Source organism: Protopterus annectens, chromosome 15.part0 (assembly GCF_019279795.1).
Source record: "Protopterus annectens isolate FY-2018-M chromosome 15.part0, PAN1.0, whole genome shotgun sequence".
Lineage (NCBI taxonomy): Eukaryota > Metazoa > Chordata > Ceratodontiformes > Protopteridae > Protopterus > Protopterus annectens.
The window spans coordinates 529,794,950-529,814,452 of NC_056749.1; the positions used below are offsets into that span (position 1 = coordinate 529,794,950).

General features: G+C 43.3%; 1 protein-coding gene across 1 annotated transcript in view; it reads left to right on the top strand.

Annotated features, from left to right (window-relative positions):
* The window catches only part of CUL4B (cullin 4B), a 3,236,793-nt gene that overhangs the window by 1,798,776 nt on the left and 1,418,514 nt on the right, over positions 1–19,503 (top strand). The window lies entirely within an intron of this gene.

The following is a 19,503-nucleotide window of genomic DNA, read 5'->3' on the forward strand; positions in this document are numbered from 1 at the left end:
TCATAGTTACTGCACACAGATGATGTCCTTTCTTGGATCACTGTTGCAGTATTACTGACTGACTGGGATATCTAGCCAAGGATAGCCTTACATCTGGCCACTGTACTAAAGCCTGTGTGCCTTCCTCTCGCTCTATACGTCCAGCAAATCACCAAAGCTTGAGAGCTAGAATGTACACGAGGGAGATGTATAGGTGTGAATCACCTCAAAACCTTTTTACCACTGGCCTGAGCATTAAACCTGGTCTTCCAACTTCAGCCTGTAAGCAATACAGTCTGTGCCAGTTTAATTTTTTTGGGCAGGTAAATATCCCTGTTGCAGAGACCTCCTTTTCCCTTCCATTTTACTACTAAAAGAATATATTTCATGTGAACTAAGAGGGAAAATGTGATTGTGGGAGGCGATGTTTGTTTAGGAGCCAGTCGTAATTATAAAGAATGTTCTGTTTTCCAAGCCTTTGTCCACAAGACCCTTAGGAGAAGGTTATCTTCTCTAAAATATATCTAGAGAATCAGAGGTTAAAGGAGCTCACACAAATGGAAAGCTTTGGAATCTATTTTCCCTTAAATGTCCTCTTCAGCCAAAAACGAAGCTAAAGAAATCTAAGGCTGAGGCTTCTGCTGTCTGTTTAGGCCCAGACATCTCCCGTTTTTTTTTTTTTTTTGGACGAATCCTCTGGCCATTTGAGTATATCATTTGCTCCTACTGCAATGACCCATTGGAGTCCAATAAGGCACAGCCTTGCATGTCCAGCTCAGCTGATCAGATGCCCACTTTTGAAGGGAAGGGGAAACCGGCTGTGTTCCTCAAATTGTTGTAAGAGAAAATCTGTCTCATAGATGTCAGGAGTCAGAGCCTTCTCATTTTCTGAGCGCTGATATCCCTGACAAAAAGAAGCAGAAGTCTAAACATACCTCTCTGTCTATAAACAGTCATAGAACTTCAGAAGGAGTGTTTTTTTTTTTTTCCTAGGGGGTTTTAAAGCTGTTGTGATTCAAAAGCCCCAGTCATTTCTTCTGCTTCTGCTATTTCTTCACCTCAGGGGGGAGAGAGAGGGGGATTCCTCTTCTGAGGAAGAAGATTCTGTGTCTGATGCTAATTCCCTGGTATACTCTTCCTAGATTGATTCTCCTGTAGATTTTGAATGTGAAGACAACACCCATGTCCCCTGATTCTCCATTAGAAAAGTGTCATTTGGGTACAGTGTTAAAAACGATGCAACATTTTCAGTGGAAAGGTAAGCAGCTGTCAGCAACACGGAAACGATATTGTGATCTTTTGTGTACGGGAGTGCAATAAAACCATCTGCATTCTACCTGTTTAGAAGCATTAGAAGATACTTTCCCCCTGCTTCTTTTAACCCAAAGTCCTAGCCCTCCCCAAAGAAAACTGACAGATTTCTGTAAAGTATCTTGCTCTCATATGTTTCTGTACAGGAACCCTTCATCTGACCCTGCTGTTATCTCCTTATTGTCTGATAAATGTCATAAACTGTTTCCTTCCTGTAATGCTTTGCCCACCGATAAGGACAGCAAAGCTAAAGATAGGTATGAAAAGGTTTACATGTCAGGGACTTTATCTCCTTCCGTGCCATCAACTATCAGTTGTCTCTTTTCTATTTTGGAGGACATGCATAAACTCATTTCAGACAACATCTATGCTCTTTCTGTTTTGAATTCTGCTACTCAAGCCAGCCATTCTGTTAAATGCAGTTGTGACACAGCTGATGCATCTTCCAGAGCAACTGCTTCAGGTTCTGTTCTTAGATTTTTCCTGGCTTAGATTACAACATTTAATCAGATGATGTCAAGTGAAAAGCCTATGAATTCTCCCCTACAAGGGGAATACCTTTTGGTACTTGTAAAGCTGACCTTTTCAAAAATGCACAAGAGAGGGGCACGATTATGTAGGATTTCAAACAAATTTTTCTTTTTCTTCCCAAGTTTCAAAAGAACTATCCTTATACGGCTGTCCCTTTTTCATAAAGAACAAAGAACTTCCAGAAAGGGAAAATATTTACAAAAAACAGAAATTTGAGGATACATTTCAGCAGGATTTCAAGGGATTAGAATTGTCCTTTCCTGACAAGCCAGCCACCTTATCACCATTTCCCTCTCCTCCCTACCTTGGCCAATCCACTCTTCCTCTTTCAAAGAAGCTCTCTCTCTCTCTTCCAGTTTGGGAATCCATGACATCAGACAATTTTTTTTTGCTTCATTCAGAAGGCCTTTAAGATGTCTTGGCGTCTTCCTGCAGTTCTATCAGGCATTCCTCAGCTCCCTTTAAACCAGGTTTTGATCTTTCTTGATTTCTTGCCATGCAATTAGTCCCTTTCTCCAAAATCTTCAAAGAAAAGGATTTTCCTCCCAACTGTTTCTAGTTCCCAGAAAGGAAAGATGATAAGGAGCCATTCTGGATTTGTCAACTCTTAGAACCTTTTCACTGGTACTCTGTATCAAAATGTTGTCCCTTCATTTCCTTCTTCCAGTGATCCTCTCTCAGCTTTTTTGTGACATTGGATGTAAAAGACAATTACCTGCTTATATCTGTTCATCTAGACTGTAGGAAATTTGAGATTCTCTACCTTATAATTTTATGTTCAAATTTTCTGCTTTGCCCTTTGGCTTTCCACTGTCTTAATGGTTTTCACAAAGACCCTTGCTCCTGTAATTGCATTTTCCACACTTCCGGGGAGTCATATTTTACCTTATATGGACAGTCTCCTTAGTCAAGCATCTTCAAGGGATAAACTAATGGGAGATCTAAATTGTACTATAGATCTTTTATACCATCTAGGATTGAACTTAAACTTCAAAACATCCCTTTTGACTACATCCCAGTACCTTCTATTCTTCTGTTGCATGTTCAGCACACTTTCAGTGACAACTTTCCTTCCTCCTGACAAAGTTCAGTTGCTAACAGACTATCTTTAGTCCCCCCTTCCTTTAAAGTTGACCTTGGCTAGAGAGAGATATTGAGAACCCTGTGGTACGTGGCATTTTCAGTTCCTATAATTCCTTATGCCAGACTTCACATAAGGAAGATAGAGTGGTATCTTAAAATTCTTGTTTTGACTTGTCACTGCCATTTATGAATTTCCATGATTCTTTGTTGCACTTCATCAAGAAAGGATTTCTTTGGTGAATCAACCAGATTTGACTCAATCCAGGAGTGCCTTTTCCTAGTTCCTTTCTCTGGCTAGGATCTCAGACTGATGCCTTAAGCCTGACATTGGAGGCTTACTTGATACGAGTAAAGGTCCAGGCTGTTTGGTCAAAGAGAGACAGAAAGGACCACGTAAATATCAAGGAAATGAAGGCAATGATCTGTAGCTTCAGTTCACTCCTTACAACTTTAGACCCCAGGGCCTCCCTGAATTCATACAGACATATTAATGTGGTACTTAAACTGGGGGGGCGGGGGAGGGGATGAAGTCCTATCACCAGTGCAGAATGACTATGACTGTATGGGGCATTACTTTCCAGTACAGTCCCTACGCACACACACACTTCGAGCAGTTGACATTCCCTCAGACAAAAATACAGTAGCAGACTCAATGAGTAGATCCTGGGCAGCCCTTCATAAACAGATGTTGAACATATAGAGGTATTCCTCCACTGGGAACAGACCGATCAGATTCTTTTGCTGCTGAGTACCAATGCCCAGAAGCATGGAAGATGGACGCTTTGCCTTTTTTATGGATGGGAGGATACCTTTATGCTTTAATCTTCTCCCCAATTCCCGAAGTCCGTTCAAAAATCAAGAAAGAGAAAACAAAAATGTTGGTGACCCCCATTTTGGCTGACAGTGCACTGGTTTCCCTTTGTTTCATCTGGCCCAGGGCAATCACCACAAATTACCTCACAGCTGGATCTGCTTACACAGTCTCCAAACCCTGAACATAACTTGATGATAGGATTTTGATTCCACTTGGGCACAATTTTCCAGAGGATGTGCTTCAGGTATTACAAGAGGTTAGAAAACCTGCTAGTAGGAAATGTTATGGTTCTAAATGTTGAAGATTTTTTGCTTGTTTGGTGCCTGTTTGCTCGTCCCTTAATCCATGGAAGACAAGCAGGCAGGGTAGTTCATTTAAGACGCTTTATTGTTTAGAAACACATCAGGATGGAAAGCACCTTCAATAACTATAAACAAACTGATTAACAGATAGAGCTTACACACATGCATGCTTACATCTCAATAGCTAACTACAAAATAGCACTCTGTCCCTGCATGTGCTTAGTAATTAGTACATGCCCACTGGAGATTCTTTAAGAGATATGTACACTGATCTACAGTGCCCCAAGAAGAAACAGGACCCATAAAAACTGAATATTCCTACTGTTTTTTTTTCTTTTGTTTGCTGCTCAGTTCATGTCTTGCATTCACTCATTAAAGCTCATTCGTCAGCCATCTGTACCTGCCTGCTTTTAAATGGACCTCTTTCTTTATGATTAGAAGTCTTAACACAGCTTTTCAAAGGTATTCTACACATTAGTCCACCAAGAAGAACCTCCCTAGGGTCTGCAGTTTGCAACTCCACGTTCCTTGCTAATTTGGCTTTTTGAAGGGTAGGTCCTGGCTGATAAATATTGTGAGTTTCTTTGAACAAATTGCTAAAGTACTGGTTGATGGCTTGTCCTTGCACATTGCTTTCTGGGATTTAGCTTAGACCTTTGACACTGCCCCATACCCTGGCATTATTGAGAAACTGACCAAATTCATTTTTTTGTACCTCATTGGATAGTAAACTTGCTTTCAGATGGATTTACTTTACTGATGTGCAGATTAACATTAAGGTTCTCTGTCTGAGTAATTGTGCTGATTACTGCAAACTCGGAGCTTTCATCAGCTCACCAGATGACATCCATATCTTAGGTTCTTAGGTTCTTAGATTAGTACTAGGCTAACTGCCTTTGTGAGCCATTTTAAGCCTAGCCATTTATCCCCTGTGAGATTCAAACCCTGTACCTTGTGTTTGTAAGGCAAACACCTTAACCATTAGGCCACCCTCCCAACCCTCCTTCATAAGGGCCTAATCCAAACAGAATACTGGTCTCAGTATTGCAAAGAAGTGCAGTGTCCTCTTTGGGGAAGCAAACACATCCCCGCACTTACCTCATAAATGATACCCATCTTCAACTAGATATTGTTATAAAAGATCTGAAATCTATCTTGTTCACCTCATCCCACATCTTAAGTGCCTCTTTGAACACTGCTCCAACTTCGAATCCATAAGTATGGTGTTGCATTTTGCAATATTGCTATACTATTTTATGTTACGAGTCTTACAAGTTCTATTATTCCTTTGCTTGATTGTAAAACTGTGAGTGATGAGTGTCAGTTCTTTTATTTATTTATTTCCAGTTTGATTACCGGGGAAGTCCACTGGGCCCTGAGAACCCGTTTTCAGTGGAGGCCCGGGGAGAAAAGCTCCAAATGTACAAATACAAAATACAGAAATATAAAATATGAATGATACATTGAGGTGACCAGTTTGTACAATAGGACCATTCATTATTACACAAAGTCAACTACAACTTCACTAAGGTTATTCTAAAAGGTTATACAATTATAAGCTGTTCTAATAGGTTAATTTAAGACAATGCATTATTTGAGCACATAAGCACATTCTTAGAAGGTTATACATTTGTAAAGGTATTCTTATAGAGTAATTTGAGAAAATGCATTATATAAGCACATAGAGAAGAGAGTTAAGAAATCTATTTACATGAAGGGGTATGAGGATAAGTCATTGGGACATTTTGAGTGCAATGGAGCACTCCATGTGGTATGAATATGTTCTTGGATAGTTTTTAGTTGGGGTGGACTAAAGGACTGCCTCACCTTTTTACACTCTAGGTAGGATATTGGTGAGTTTAACTCATCTGTTTAACTTTAAAATTTGTATGGAACTTTTCTTCCTGTGCCTCTTCTGAAGGAGAACTTTCTCAGAAAACAATTGCAAATAAATAAATAAATAAAAGCAAGTAATCTCTGTGGTATCCTCAAAGTCTCAAAACAACCCACTAAACAAGCATAGTGGGTCCAAAAACAAAACTGTGTAAGAAACTTCTCTGTGTTGAAGATTTTCAGTCCATATATCTCTAGTTAATCACTATATATTAATCAGATCAGACAATAGTAGTAGAATTAGCGAACTTACACTTGGCTTAAGTAAAAAAAAATAATAATAATAATAAAAAATATATAATTATACAGAATTACTAAGTATTCAAAAGTAATCTAAGCAAGGCAGGCAGTCTGTTTCCAGTCGAAAATCCTTTAAGTACACAGACAAGCGATTCAAGTAAAACAAAAATAGAGTAATAGTTTCCTCACAAGCTTTCTAAATATATATATATATATATATATATATATATATATATATATATATATATATATATATATGTATACTTTTTGTCAGGCAAGGGGAGTGGTTTATTGTGCTGTAAAACAAAGTGTTATTGGTACACATGTTAAATTCACATCCTTTCCACCATCAGTGTGACATTCGAGCTGGTCCTGTCCTACTTAGTAGCTGTCATGATAATATAACCCTTATGTACTTTAAATAAAATTTATATTGATGTGGTACCTCTTATTTAACCAGATTATTAAGTCTGTGATTTTATCCAAGACAGTATACTACATGGAAATATATCAACCTTAGTCCATTTGGCAATCAAAAATATATATAAATATGTACATATACACTTTGCATGTAAAAATATCAGTTGTAAAATTCATATTCTATTTTCATAACCAGTTGTTAACAAAGATAGCTTTCGTCCTTCTATACTTCTTCAGGTCTGTGTACAAGAATCCTAAAAACTATCTATAAAAATATTATTATACAATTAGTATTGTTATTACACATCATTTTGAATAAAGTGGAAAAAGAGATCCAGAAAAAGAAAAAAATAAGAAAAAAATGTATGATGATGGAAACAAAATATACACTTAAAATAAAACCAACTGGTAGAATAAAATAAAATTAGTCATGTAGATTTGTGTACAGCAAGCTCTTTTTGACCACCATGTGCCAGTTTCAGGAAGTTTTTATGTTTATTTCATTTTTTTTACCCCCTGTCAGCATCAAGGGCCTGGGCTGTGACCAGAGCACGAACTGCCCACATTCTCCAAATCCAAACTCCAAGGAAGCTATTGTCCCCATCTGCCCCTCCCTTGTCATACAAATAATAGGATATAATGCCCCTTCGACCCAGGCATATTGCCCAGCTAGGAGAAAACACAATACTTCCTCAGCAAGCAACTCTTAGTTGTGAGATCCCTAATCTATACAGAAGTTTTAAAAGTCTTGCCAATGTGTTTCCTACAGATTTCTACCTTTACTTAGGGTAATTTGCAGCCTTGCATGCTATTTTGCTAAACCTTTTATATGTTCGTAAAACAGGTAGCACCACTATTACCCATTCTAGAAACTAAATCTACATCGTAGTACTAACAGAACCTGTTGGTGGGATATATACAACTGCCAAAGGATCTCCTACCCATGTAGTAAGCCACATCTCTGTATCAAAATAGTTCCATAACTTTTTAAATCCAGCTTTGATGAGTGGGTGAGGATTCATCACTTAATTCCTGGTCTAGTTCCTCAGATACTTATGGCTTGAAGGAGCAAGTAGTGGTAGTTGCAGTGCTTGGGGTGCTAATGATCTACTTGACTAATAACTTGGCATACACATGTTAGCCTGTGTGCTACCTGGGCAGTTGATGGTCTCAGCCTAGACCCCTGTAGCTGACAGGGGCAAAAAAAAAAAAAAAAAAAACAAACTAAAAATGGTGTGAGCAGATGTCCTCCTCCTGCCACATATTTGCTGACATTCAGGTGGGCAGATATTTACCTAACTAGAGGGAAGGGGTGGAAAACCTCTATAAAAGTGAGGATTGATGTCAGGCCTTCTGAGGAAAAAGTCCCAAGTGCTGTCATTACTACAACAGTGAACATCCTCGAACATCTATAGATGTTCTTCGTGTTTCACTGTTGCAGTCATCACCTGTGGGTTTTTCTTGCTGTGGTAGCCCTCGGCCGGCCCGAATACCAGGGTTAATGTTTTCTGCGTCGGCTGCTGTCACCTATAGACAGGTCATCAGTGCTGTAAAGCAAGGCAGCCAACGCCATTACATCAGTCTTTCTTGACGTGGAGCCTGTAGCAGAAGCAGTTCGCAAGTGTGCCCGGTACCAGAGTTTGAATTCAGCTGAAAACCTCTAAAGCTAAGTACCCTGTTGGGGAACCTTTTTTCTTGCATTAACCAAAGTCCGAAAAAGTTGACAATTGTCTCGCCTGTGGATAGCAGATCCCACACCAAGATTTGCATTCATACTGCATCACTTGTTTAGGCCCAGACCACGACATCCCCTGTTGCTGATTCTGTGCCCTCTTTAATGCAAGAACCATTCACTGTAGAGCTCTTATTGTAGCCAGGTATTTCGTCTTCTGTCTTTCCATTCTGAAATGGCATCCATCAGCCAACAATCAATAAACATTCCGAAAAAATGTAGAGTTAAAGATAGAGACAGACCACACAAGGCTAAGCCTTCCGACAACTCTTCATGCTAAGCAGGTCATCAGATCTCCAGAATTCACTGAGGCGCTTTTGCAGCCCCTGATATATCTACGCAGGCCTCTACAGAGACCCTTTCGGAGTCCGGTATGCCACAGAAATCATCTTCATCTTCTGAGCCTTTGGCTGTCTCTGCCTCGGTTGGGTCCAGAGGCGCGATGCAGCCACCAGCTTCTGAGGAAGCCTCTTGCACTACTGAATCTAGACAGAAACCGACGTCTTCTCATCCGACTACCGTTTCTCTCACACTGATGGATACGCTTAGGCCTAGAAGCCAGGCCACTCCTAGAAAATCTGTCTCTAGCCACCATCTTGATCCTGCTCCACCACCCCAAGCACAAATGTTTAAAATGGCAGAGGATCTTATCTCCCTTATTAGGGATAGTCAGGCCACAACTTCTAAAAGGAAAAGACACCCTTCTCCTGAAATTGTGACATAACAGGATTCTGTGGAATCTGATTATTCAGATTTTGAAGAGGAACAACCACCTCTGACTGTTTATGAGGATTCAGATGCAGAGGATTCCATTCCTTCTGCCTCCCCACCACAAGACCTTTCTTTTGGCGAAACTCTTCACACCCTCAGGGAACATTTCCAGTGGGAATCTCAGGGCTTCCCCAGTCTAAGAAAAGACTTAAGACCGTTTCTGGACCTACCCCAGCACAAACCCCTGGCCATCTCCCCTATCTTAGAAGTGGTAGATGATGTCTTCCATGAATCCATCTTAGCCCCTGATGCCCTCCCACCTGCCCCCAGTAAACCTGACGGGTGTTAACAGGGTACCGGATTCTCACAAATACCTGTACAGGAATCTTGCTGCAGACCCAGAGGTCATTACACAGGGACCTAAAGGAGCTAAGACGAGTTCTGCCAAGAATCCTATTCCTTCTGACAAGGATTCTAGAGCTCTGAACAGATGGGGTAAAAATATATACACCTCTGCAACCTTAGAACTCAGCTGTCAGTTCCACATGTTAAAATATCAACACACTTTGGAACTATTAAAACAAAAGATTTCAACCTTTCCTAACCGCGCCAGTTTGAAAGGTGGCCATACACTCATTACACTGTGAATATGACACCCTAGAAGCCTTGAGCAGGGCAGCAGTGTCAGGATCTGTCATTAGGAGAGACATGCATGGTTAAAGGAACAACCTCTCTCTGATCATGTCAAATCTAAATTAATTGATGCACCCCTGGATAAGGAACAGCTTGTTTTGAGTAAAAGCAGAAGAGGTGCTTAAAAAGATGGAAGACAAAGCAAAATCTATGCAAACAGTAAAAGATTTCTTTCAGTTTCAACCTCCCAGGGTCAGCAGGAACTTTCCCTCTAAGCACTGGTCCTTCCCTGCACTCTGCCCTCCTTTTACTCAACAAAAGCTAGGAGGAAGGCTCTCCCTCTGCATAGAAAATTGGCTTTCTGTAACAAAGGACCAATGAGTCTTAAAGATCATTTTTCAGGGATACAAATTCTTTTTCAATGAACTCCCAGTTCCAAGAGGGTACCCAGACTTACCTCCAAATCAGTGAGCAGAGGCATTGAAACAGATCCAGACTGTTATATCCCAAGGGGCAGTAGAATCTGTCCGATCTGATCAAACAGGCAAAAATTCCAGACTATTCCCAGTTCCCAGAAAAGAGGGCACTTGGCACCACATCCTGGATCTATCCATTCTGAACACCTCCCTGGTGGTCCCCAAATTCAGAATGCTAACTTTGCAGCAGCTGCCGCCTATGCTGCCAAAAAATGCCTGGCTAGTGACCCTAGACCTAAAAGATGCCTACCTACACATCCCCATAAGGGAATCCTGCAGGAAATTCCTGCGCTTCAGAGCAGGATCACAGCACTTTCAGTTCTCTTCGCTACTCTTTGGCTTATCTACTGCTCCCAGAGTATTCAGCAAATGCTTAGTCCCATCCATAGCATTTTGCAGACAGAGAAATATGCAGAATGTGAAGTTGTTCAATCTCGACATTCATTCTTGACTGATGGGTTCGGAGTCGATCCATCAGCTTGGTACGGCCAAATGCAAAGCTCGAGGTCTTACAGTAGCTCGAGGTCAAGCCCCTATCCCACGATGCACTGTGAATTACCTCAGATTTAGTTTGCCGCGGCATCTGATCGGAGGTTCCAGTGCAAGCCCAGGCCAGTACAATTTAAAAATTTGTTTCCGTTGAGCAGTTTGTCATATAACTTTACTAAATTTTTGACTTGGAATAGTTAGATTAGTTAGATAGTTAGCTTTGATAGCTTCCTTGCAGTCCCCTTCCCGTGTGTTCATAAATATTAATCTTTAATGTTTGGCCTCATGTTTTTTGGCCTAGTTATCTGATAGTGTGTGTGTTTAAATGGCTTTTTCTAGTTATAAATAGCCTTTTCTAGTTGTTTAAACCTTTTTGGATACTTTATCTCAGGCTCATCTGTGTGTATGTGTTTAGAGCCTAGTATCTTGATTATTATCTGGTCTGCGTGTTTTAAAGCAGTTATCATGGCGGATGATAAGGACAAACATCCCAAGTCCAGTTTTAAAAAATGTCTGGACTGCAATCAGAAAATGTCAGTTACTGATTGTTTAGGGGCTGTCCACTTACAAGAATCTTGTGGTATCTGCCATTTTTTTTCGTCCAGAGTGTTGTTAGAGAGGAAAAGGAAGTTAATGGACAGGGGGTTGCTAAAACATCCCTTTCAAAAGGCTTTGAGTGACCAGGATGTGGCCAGCAAATCTTCTAAGTCCTCTAAGTCATCTGTTGAATCTAAGAACTCCAAGCATTCCAAGAAATCAAAAAAATCGGATGACTCGGTGACATCGGCTCCACAGATTTTGGAGCAGACTGTCTTTTCTTTTTGGAGCTGGCCCACAGCATTGGAGCCGGTATCCGAAGTGCCTCAGTCACCATTGCTTCAGTCGGCACCATCGGTACATTCACCTAGGTCATCTGTCAGCCTTTCAGATTTGGATATGGATCGATTGGTGCAGAAGCTTTTACAGGCACCAGGCCTTGCTAAATTCTTGTCGGCTCCGACCCAAGCGGCTTCGGAGCCGAAGACCACTACTCCTGCTTTGGCTACTCCTCCTCCGAGCCATACCGGCCTTTCGGCGCCAGAAGAAGCAGACCTGTTGATTGTGGAGCCTTTGGAGTCGAGACCTGCTCCAGTGTCCTAGGCTCCATCCACTCTGACGTCCTGGGTGCCGACCGGGGACTTTAGGAGCCAACAATCTCCAGTCAGATCCGGGGAGGATAGTCGGACCGACTTGTCAGTGCCGATTCTTCCTCTCAGGGCTTTGGTTCGGATGAGCTCGGCTCCTACCTCTGGCTCTGAGCCCACTGACTCGGTGCGGGAGGGTTTGACAGTTCCTTTGGATCCGTCGATTCCTTCCCATTGGAGCCATGGTGCCTTCAAGGCCATGAGAAGAGCTTTGTCCCCCAAGACATCCTCGACTTCACACCTTGCTTCCTCATCCCCTAAAGTGCCTGTGTCTGCTTCTGCTTCCATCATCCAGGCTAAGCGTAGAGATCCAGAGCCTCAGGTAGACCCACAGGGTGCTCCCTGCTCTTCCGAGACCTCCCCAGAGGCTCCCACTGAGGAGGTTCCCAGGAAGAGATTGTGCAAGAGGAGACACTTTAACTCCCCACAGGAGTCTTTAACATCTGACATTGACTTGGATGAGTCAGAAGGGTCCCCATGGTCTCCCTCTGAGGATATTTCCTTTGCTGAGATACTTGAGATCCTTAGGCAGAGGGGTGATTGGCAGTCCAAAAGCCCTACCGAGGATGATTCAGTTCTCCTGAAGGCTTTCTCAACCCTCCACCTCTTAGGTGTCTCCACCCTTCGATGAGCTCATGTAGTTGGTTTCTTGAAGGGTGTGGGAGTCACCGGAGTCCATGGAGCCTGTCCCTAGGAGGCCTAGTAAGTTTATATCAGCCCCACCAGACAAAACTTACTTAACCAAATGAGTTCCCGTTGATGCCATGGTGGTGGCGGTGGCCACCAAAAAGGAAATGTCTGAGACTTCCTCGTCTGTCCATCCTCCTAATAGAGAGTCTAGGATCATGGGTAGATATGGGAAACGCATGTTCAGTTCAGCAACTTTTGGTCTCCGTTCACTGAACTACTTAACCCATTTTACTAGGTTGCAAAGAGATCTCCTTAAGGAGTTGGGAAATGCTCTTCAGGGTACAGTAGCTGCAGGTGCCTCTGACAAAGTTGCTGCCCAGCTTTCTACCCTAAATTCTATTGTCAACTCATCCATGCATCTCATATCCTATTCAGTTGATGGAATGAGCAGGGCAGCGGGTACAGGAATCGCTCTTAGAAGACATTCCTGGATGCACTTGTGTTCCTTCGTGGAGCCCTTCAAGTCATCCTTCGTAAAAAACCCTTTTGATGGCTCATCCCTTTTTGGGACTAAAGTGAAGGAAACCTTGACCAAGTGTGAACAGGAGGGAAAGACTCTGTCTGCTGTCGGAGTCCATTTTTCCACCCCTACCTGACCTTATCCCAAAGGTCAAAGGGGAGGGAAAATGTGTTTCTGGAAAGCCCAAGGAGCCTTTCAGAACACACGTGAACCCTCCTCCAGGGGCAGAGGAGGGGGTAATAGTGGAAGACGCTGCCCTCACACAGTGGGGTTCCGCAACATCAGGGTGACAGAGATCACTTCTCTGGGCAACCCTACCAGCGCTCCTGAGAGGAAGCCCGACTGTCCTGCCCTGGAGGCAGTCGGGGGTCGCTTATCTTTGTACCCAGACGCCTGGCAAAAAATAACAAGACAGCTGGGTACAAAGTATCGTTTCCAGAGGGTACTTCATACCATTCACCACACCCCCTTCGCCCATAAGGAGAATCCTGGACGTTCCGCCCAGTTACAGGGAGCAAGCAACTATAGAAGTCCTAAAGTTGCTAGAATGAAAGAGTCATCCAGCCAGTCCCAGCAGACCAAACAGGATCTGTATCTTACTCAAGATTCTTTTTGGTTCCAAAGAAAACAGGGGACTGGAGACCCATTTTGGACCTCAGCAGAGTCAACCAATATGTAAAGAAAGAGAAGTTCCAGATGGTCACGCTTCAGTCTATACTTCCCTTCTTAGGGAAAGACAATTGGATGTGCTCAGGATCTCAAGGATGCGTACTACCACATAAAGATGGCCAGGCCATCCAGAGATCACCTGCGTTTCCAGTTGGGAGCCAATCATTTTCAATTTCGAGCCCTGCCCTTTGGTCTCACTACAGCCCCTAGAGTGTTCACCAAATGCATGGCAGTGGTCACGGCTCACCTGAGGTGTCTAGGATTCCAGGTGTTTCTGTACCTAGACAATTGGCTCCTTACTGCCACCACCAGCAAGGGAGTACACTCTGTCATTCTGCAGTCATCTAGGCATTACAGTCAACTCAGAAAAGTCTGCCTTATCACCATCACAGCATATTGTTTTTATCGGGGCAGAGCTAGACACCTCAACCACCACTCTAAGACTACCAATAGAAAGAGTCTTTCTTCTTCATCAGCATGTCAGCACATTGGTATCTAAAGAAAGAGCACCAGCTTCAGAAGTTCTGAAAGTATTGGGTATGATGGCTGCAGCAATCCTAGCCATACCATTAGCGAGAATGCATATGCGGATCCTTCAATAGCTGTTGTTCACTCAATAGTCTTTCCAGAAACTACCCATGGACCACACAATATTGATTACAAGTTCTTGCAAGAAAGACTTCCAGTGGTGGTTGACATCTCTTCATGTCACCATAGGACGTCCCTTTGTTCTACCCCCTCCAGGTAGCCATTGTGACCACAGATGCTTCCCTGATAGGATGGGGGGGGGGCATTTTCAGGGAAAGACTGCCCAAGGCACATGGACCGATCAGGAGTCACACTTGCATATCAGTGTTCTGGAGATGAGAGCAGTACTTTTGGCGTTGCAGTACTTCCAGGACTCTCTTCCTCTAGGAACAATTGTGATTCAGACAGACAATATGTCAGTAGTCTGGTACTTGAACAAGCAAGGGGGAACCAGATCTTACCCCCTTTGCTGAGAATCCCTCAGAGTTTGGCAGTAGGCTGTTTCCTCCCAGCACTTTCTGTTGGCAACACACATCCTGGGGCGATCCAACTTGATAGCAGACAAACTAAGCAGGGTAATCCTATTGCCACCCAAGTGGTCCCTCAAGAAAGAGATTGTGGACAGGATTTTCTGCAAATGGGGCCAGCCTTGCTGCGACCTTTTTGCCAGTCACATCAACACAAAATGCAGAAGCTACTTTGCCCCGATTCCCCCTCTGGAAGAAGCTCCGAGGGACACACTCATACACGATTGGCCGTGTCACCTCTATGCATTTCCACCAATAAAATTGATGCCCAAGGTTCTACAGAAAGCAAGATCCCTGGGAAGGCCCATCATTTTCATAGCCCCTCATTGGCCATGGAAGATTTGGTTACCATTCCTTCAACATCATTTCTTGAAGGATCCCTAGATTCTGGACCCAGTTCCGGACCTTCTGAGACACCTGTCTGGGGACCTTCATCCCTGTCTGCAGTCATTGAAGTTGACAGCTTGACTGCTCCAGTTCCCCTCATAGCCAGGCTTTGTATCCTTTCCAGTGAGACAAAACAGATCCTTTTGTCTTCTCATAAGCTGTCCACTAGAAGATTACATCTTAGTAAGTGGAAGAGATTTTCCATATGGGCCTCTAAGCATAATATTGATCCTTACCAAGCCTATTGACATCCATACTAGAATTCTTGACTTTGATTTTTAACAAAGGAGCGGCAGCAGCAACATTTTGGATTCAGTTGGCTGCTATTTCTAATTTTCATCTTGGGGTTGATGGTTAAATATCATGTCCCACAAGTTATCCAAAGCCTTTCTTAAGTGGACATTTCATATGAGACCACCTGTGAGAACTCCCTATTCTCCATGGAATCTAAATTTTATGCTTTCATGTACAATTCTACCTCCGTTTGAACCAGCATCATCTTGTGACCTCAAATATTTGTATGGAAAACCATTTTTCTGGTGGCTATTACTTCTGCCCGCAGAGTGTCAGAGCTTCAGGCTTAATCTATCAGCCCTCCTTATTTGATTTTTCATGCTGACAAGAGTATCACTTAGGACAAATCCTTCCTTTTTGCCCAAAGTTTATTCAGAAACCAATATTAACCAAGTTATTGAGTTACCAGTTTTTTCCCTAACCTTTCCAACAAGTTAGAGCATGTGCTGCACAAACTTGATGTTCACAGACAGCTCAGATTTTATTTGGATAGAACAAAAGATTTCAGGAAATCAGACCAGCTTTTTGTTTCATTCTCTGAATCCAGGAAAGGTAGACCAGTGGCTAAAACAACTTTAAATGGCTATCTGATTGTATCACCTTTATCTATTCAGCTGCTAATATGCCTTTGCAACACAAGATTAAAGCTCTCTCAACCAGAGCAGTTTCTTCGTCCTCTGCTTTTTCAGCCAAATTGCCCCTTGATAACATTTGTGCAGCAGCCACTTGGTCAAAACCTCATACCTTTATCACTCATTGCAAAGTTGATAAGGCCTCCAGGGACAGGGCTTCCTTTGGGTCCACGGTCCTGAAAAATGTACTCCCGTGAGTCACCCATCAATTAAGAATGAACGGCGAGATTGAACAACTTCACATTAAGAAATTATGTACTCACCATAATGTTCTATGTGAGTTGTTCATCTCGCCTTCATTCTTGCGTCCCTCCCTCCTACCTAGATGTTGGTCTCATCCTGGTTGCTCAATTTCTTCTTCCCTTCCATAGGGGAATAGCTATTTATATGGTTATAGTACATGCAGCAAACAAGATCTGAGGTAATTAACAGTGCATCATGGGATAGGGGCTTGGCCTCGAGATACTGGAAGACCTCGAGCTTTGCATGTGGCCGTACCGGAGCCAATGGATCGGTTCCGAACCCATCATTCAAGAATGAAGGCGAGATGAACAACTCACATGGAACGTTATGGTGAGTACATAACTTCTTATTTATCCCTATATGGACGACTGCCTCATTCAGGCAGAGTGCAAAGAAAAGCTGCTGCAGGACCTTCTCTTTGTCAAAACCCTCCCAACTTCCTTAGGGTTTACCATCAACAAGAAGAAATCAAAGCAAACACCCTCCAGGAAGATCATTTTCTTGGGAGCATTGGTGGACTCAGCATCCCAAATAGTCTTCCTATTCCCAGAAAAGCAGAGCTTCCTGCCTCTCTACTTTACCCAGCTGGCTTCCAGAAGTCACCTCACTGTGAGGAAGTTCCTGCTAGCCTTGGGGTACATGGCATCTTGCATCCTTCTAATTCCTCTGGTCAGGCTTCACATGAGGAAACTTCAGTGGTATCTAAAGAACCGTTGGTGTCAGCGCACTCAGCCTCTAGAGATCTCTCTACCTCTGACCCCCTGTCTAAGGGCTGAGTTTCTGTGGTGGGCATGGGCCTGTGCCAAGAACAAGTGTCTTTCCTTCATCCTCTGCCGTACCGGGCAGACCATCACCACCGATGGCTCAGACATTGCTTGGGGCTCTCACCTAGCATGTAGGTGCTCCCACGGTCTTTGGGATGCCTAGCACCTTCCCGTACACATCAATCAGAAGTAAATGATGGCAGTACAAAAGGCTCTGACATCTTCAAACCCCATCTCAGGCCAGGCGTTCTCCTTATCAAAACAGACAACACCACAGTAATGTGGTACATCAGCAAACAGAGAGGGACCCAATCTTACCCGCTTTGCAGGCTAGCCATGAACCTCTGGCTGACAGTCTCTTCCATGAGGTTACACCCAATTGCCCAATACTTACCAGGGATCAACAACACCCTGGCAGACCAACTAAGCAGAAGCTTACTGGACACCCATGAATGGCAGCTCCACACAAAAATCTTTTTGCAGGTCATTCAGGAGTGGGGAACTCCGGAGGTGGATCTCTTTGCTTCACACCTCAACCACCAGCTGAAAACATTCTGTACCAGGGAGTATCACCAGCTAGCGTGGAAGGTGGATGCCTTGACCTTCCCCTGGAACTCATTCTTTGAGGGCGCATTCCCTCCTCTGCCTCTTATTCCCAAGGTACTGATCAAGATAAGGGATGAGAGACCAAAGGCCATCCTCATTGCTCCAGATTGACCCAGATAGCATTGGTACCCCTTACTGCGCAGCCTGACATTACAGCCTCCCAGGCAGTTTCCCCTGATCTCAGACCTCTTGACCTAGATGGGGGGGGATGCTGTACCCAGACTTGCAGACTCTCAAACTGTCAGTATGGCTAGTACTTTAAAAGCAAACAAGGGGCCCCATTAAACAAACAGGTCCTAGACATTATCATAGAGGCCAGAAGGCCCAGCACCAGAAAATCTTACGTATGGAAATGAAAAAAGATTCTGCTCAGTACCTCACAACCTTCCATCCCTCTTATAGGTTCATAGGTTCATAGATTAGTACTAAGTTAACTGCCTTTGAGAGCCATTTTAAGCCTAGCCAATTATCCCTTGTGAGACTCAAACCTTGCACCTTGTGTTTGTAAGGCAAACACCTTAACTATTAGGCCACCCTCCCTTATCCTGGAATACCTAGCTGAGTTACTCAATAGTGGCTTGTCCTTCTCTTCTATTAAAATCCATGCCTCAGCCATTTCTGCTCATTTCGATACAGACCAGCCCCTCTTCTCACATCCTTTGATTAAACAATTCCTCAGAGGGGCTTCTAATATTAGACCTCCCAGAAGGCCACCCACGCCAGCCTGGGACCTGAATTAGTTTTTAGAAAAACTAACCTTACCACCCTTCGAACCTGCTGCTTCAGCAGAATTGAGACTACCTCTTCTGGAAGACTGCTTTCCTACTAATCACCTCAGCCAGAAGAGTTTCAGAACTTCAGGCACTCATGGCTTTGAGTTCTTCATCATTTTCCATGCAGACAGGGTCTCCCTGAGGACTAACCCCTTCTTTATGCCCAAGGTGATATCTGTTGTGACCCTTAACCAGGCCATATATCTACCCACCTTCTTTCTTAACCCTCAAAACAAGGGGGAAAGAATTCTGCACTCACTAGACGTGCACATACAGCGTAGATACTACCTGGACCTTACTAAACCCTTCAGAAAAACAGACCAGCTTCCTGTCAGCTTTGCCCCAGGGGCAGAGGGGAAGCCCATTTCCAAGCAAACCATTCCCAAATGAATATCACACTGTATCCATTTCTGCTACAGACTACATGGGAAACCACCCCCTAAGTCTATTCGTACCAATGGTCAGCCTCCACTTCTGCAGTATTCCTCAGAGGAGTTCCCACCAGGGACATCTTGGAAGCTGCCACCTGGACCTCTGCCCATACATTTACAAAGCATTGCCACCTACCTCTTTTCTCTAAGGCTAGGGCAGGGTTTGCCTCTGCAGGTCTGCAGGGCATGCTGACCCATACCTAGGCCTCTAACTAATCCTTCCACCCATCTCCTCAGCTTTGGAAATCCTCCCACAGGTGATGACTGCAACAGTGAAACACAAAGAACATAGTACAGTTGTGTACACTTAACATAAATGTAGATGATTGAGTGTATTCATAGAACTAGTATGTTTAATCCCCCTACACACCCCACTCTTAAGGTATTTGAAGAGTTGGTGGAGATAGATTTGAGGAAGCAGAACTCCTCAAAATTATGTTCTCCACCCACCAACTTGAGTTTTGAGTCACATCAGTTAATAAACTATCTCAAAAGTGAGGGTTGTAGGGTAATGAAACCCGACAAGGGAGGGGGAGTGGTCCTTATGTACACCTGCGAATACGATATGTATCTTTATAACATGTTACAAGACACTGAGCAATATGAGTTGATCTCGAGGAATGAAATGAATCTGGCTTATTCTAAGATCAACTTTTTGTTATCTGACCACTTGTTGCAGGGAGCGATTAATGAAAGGCTGT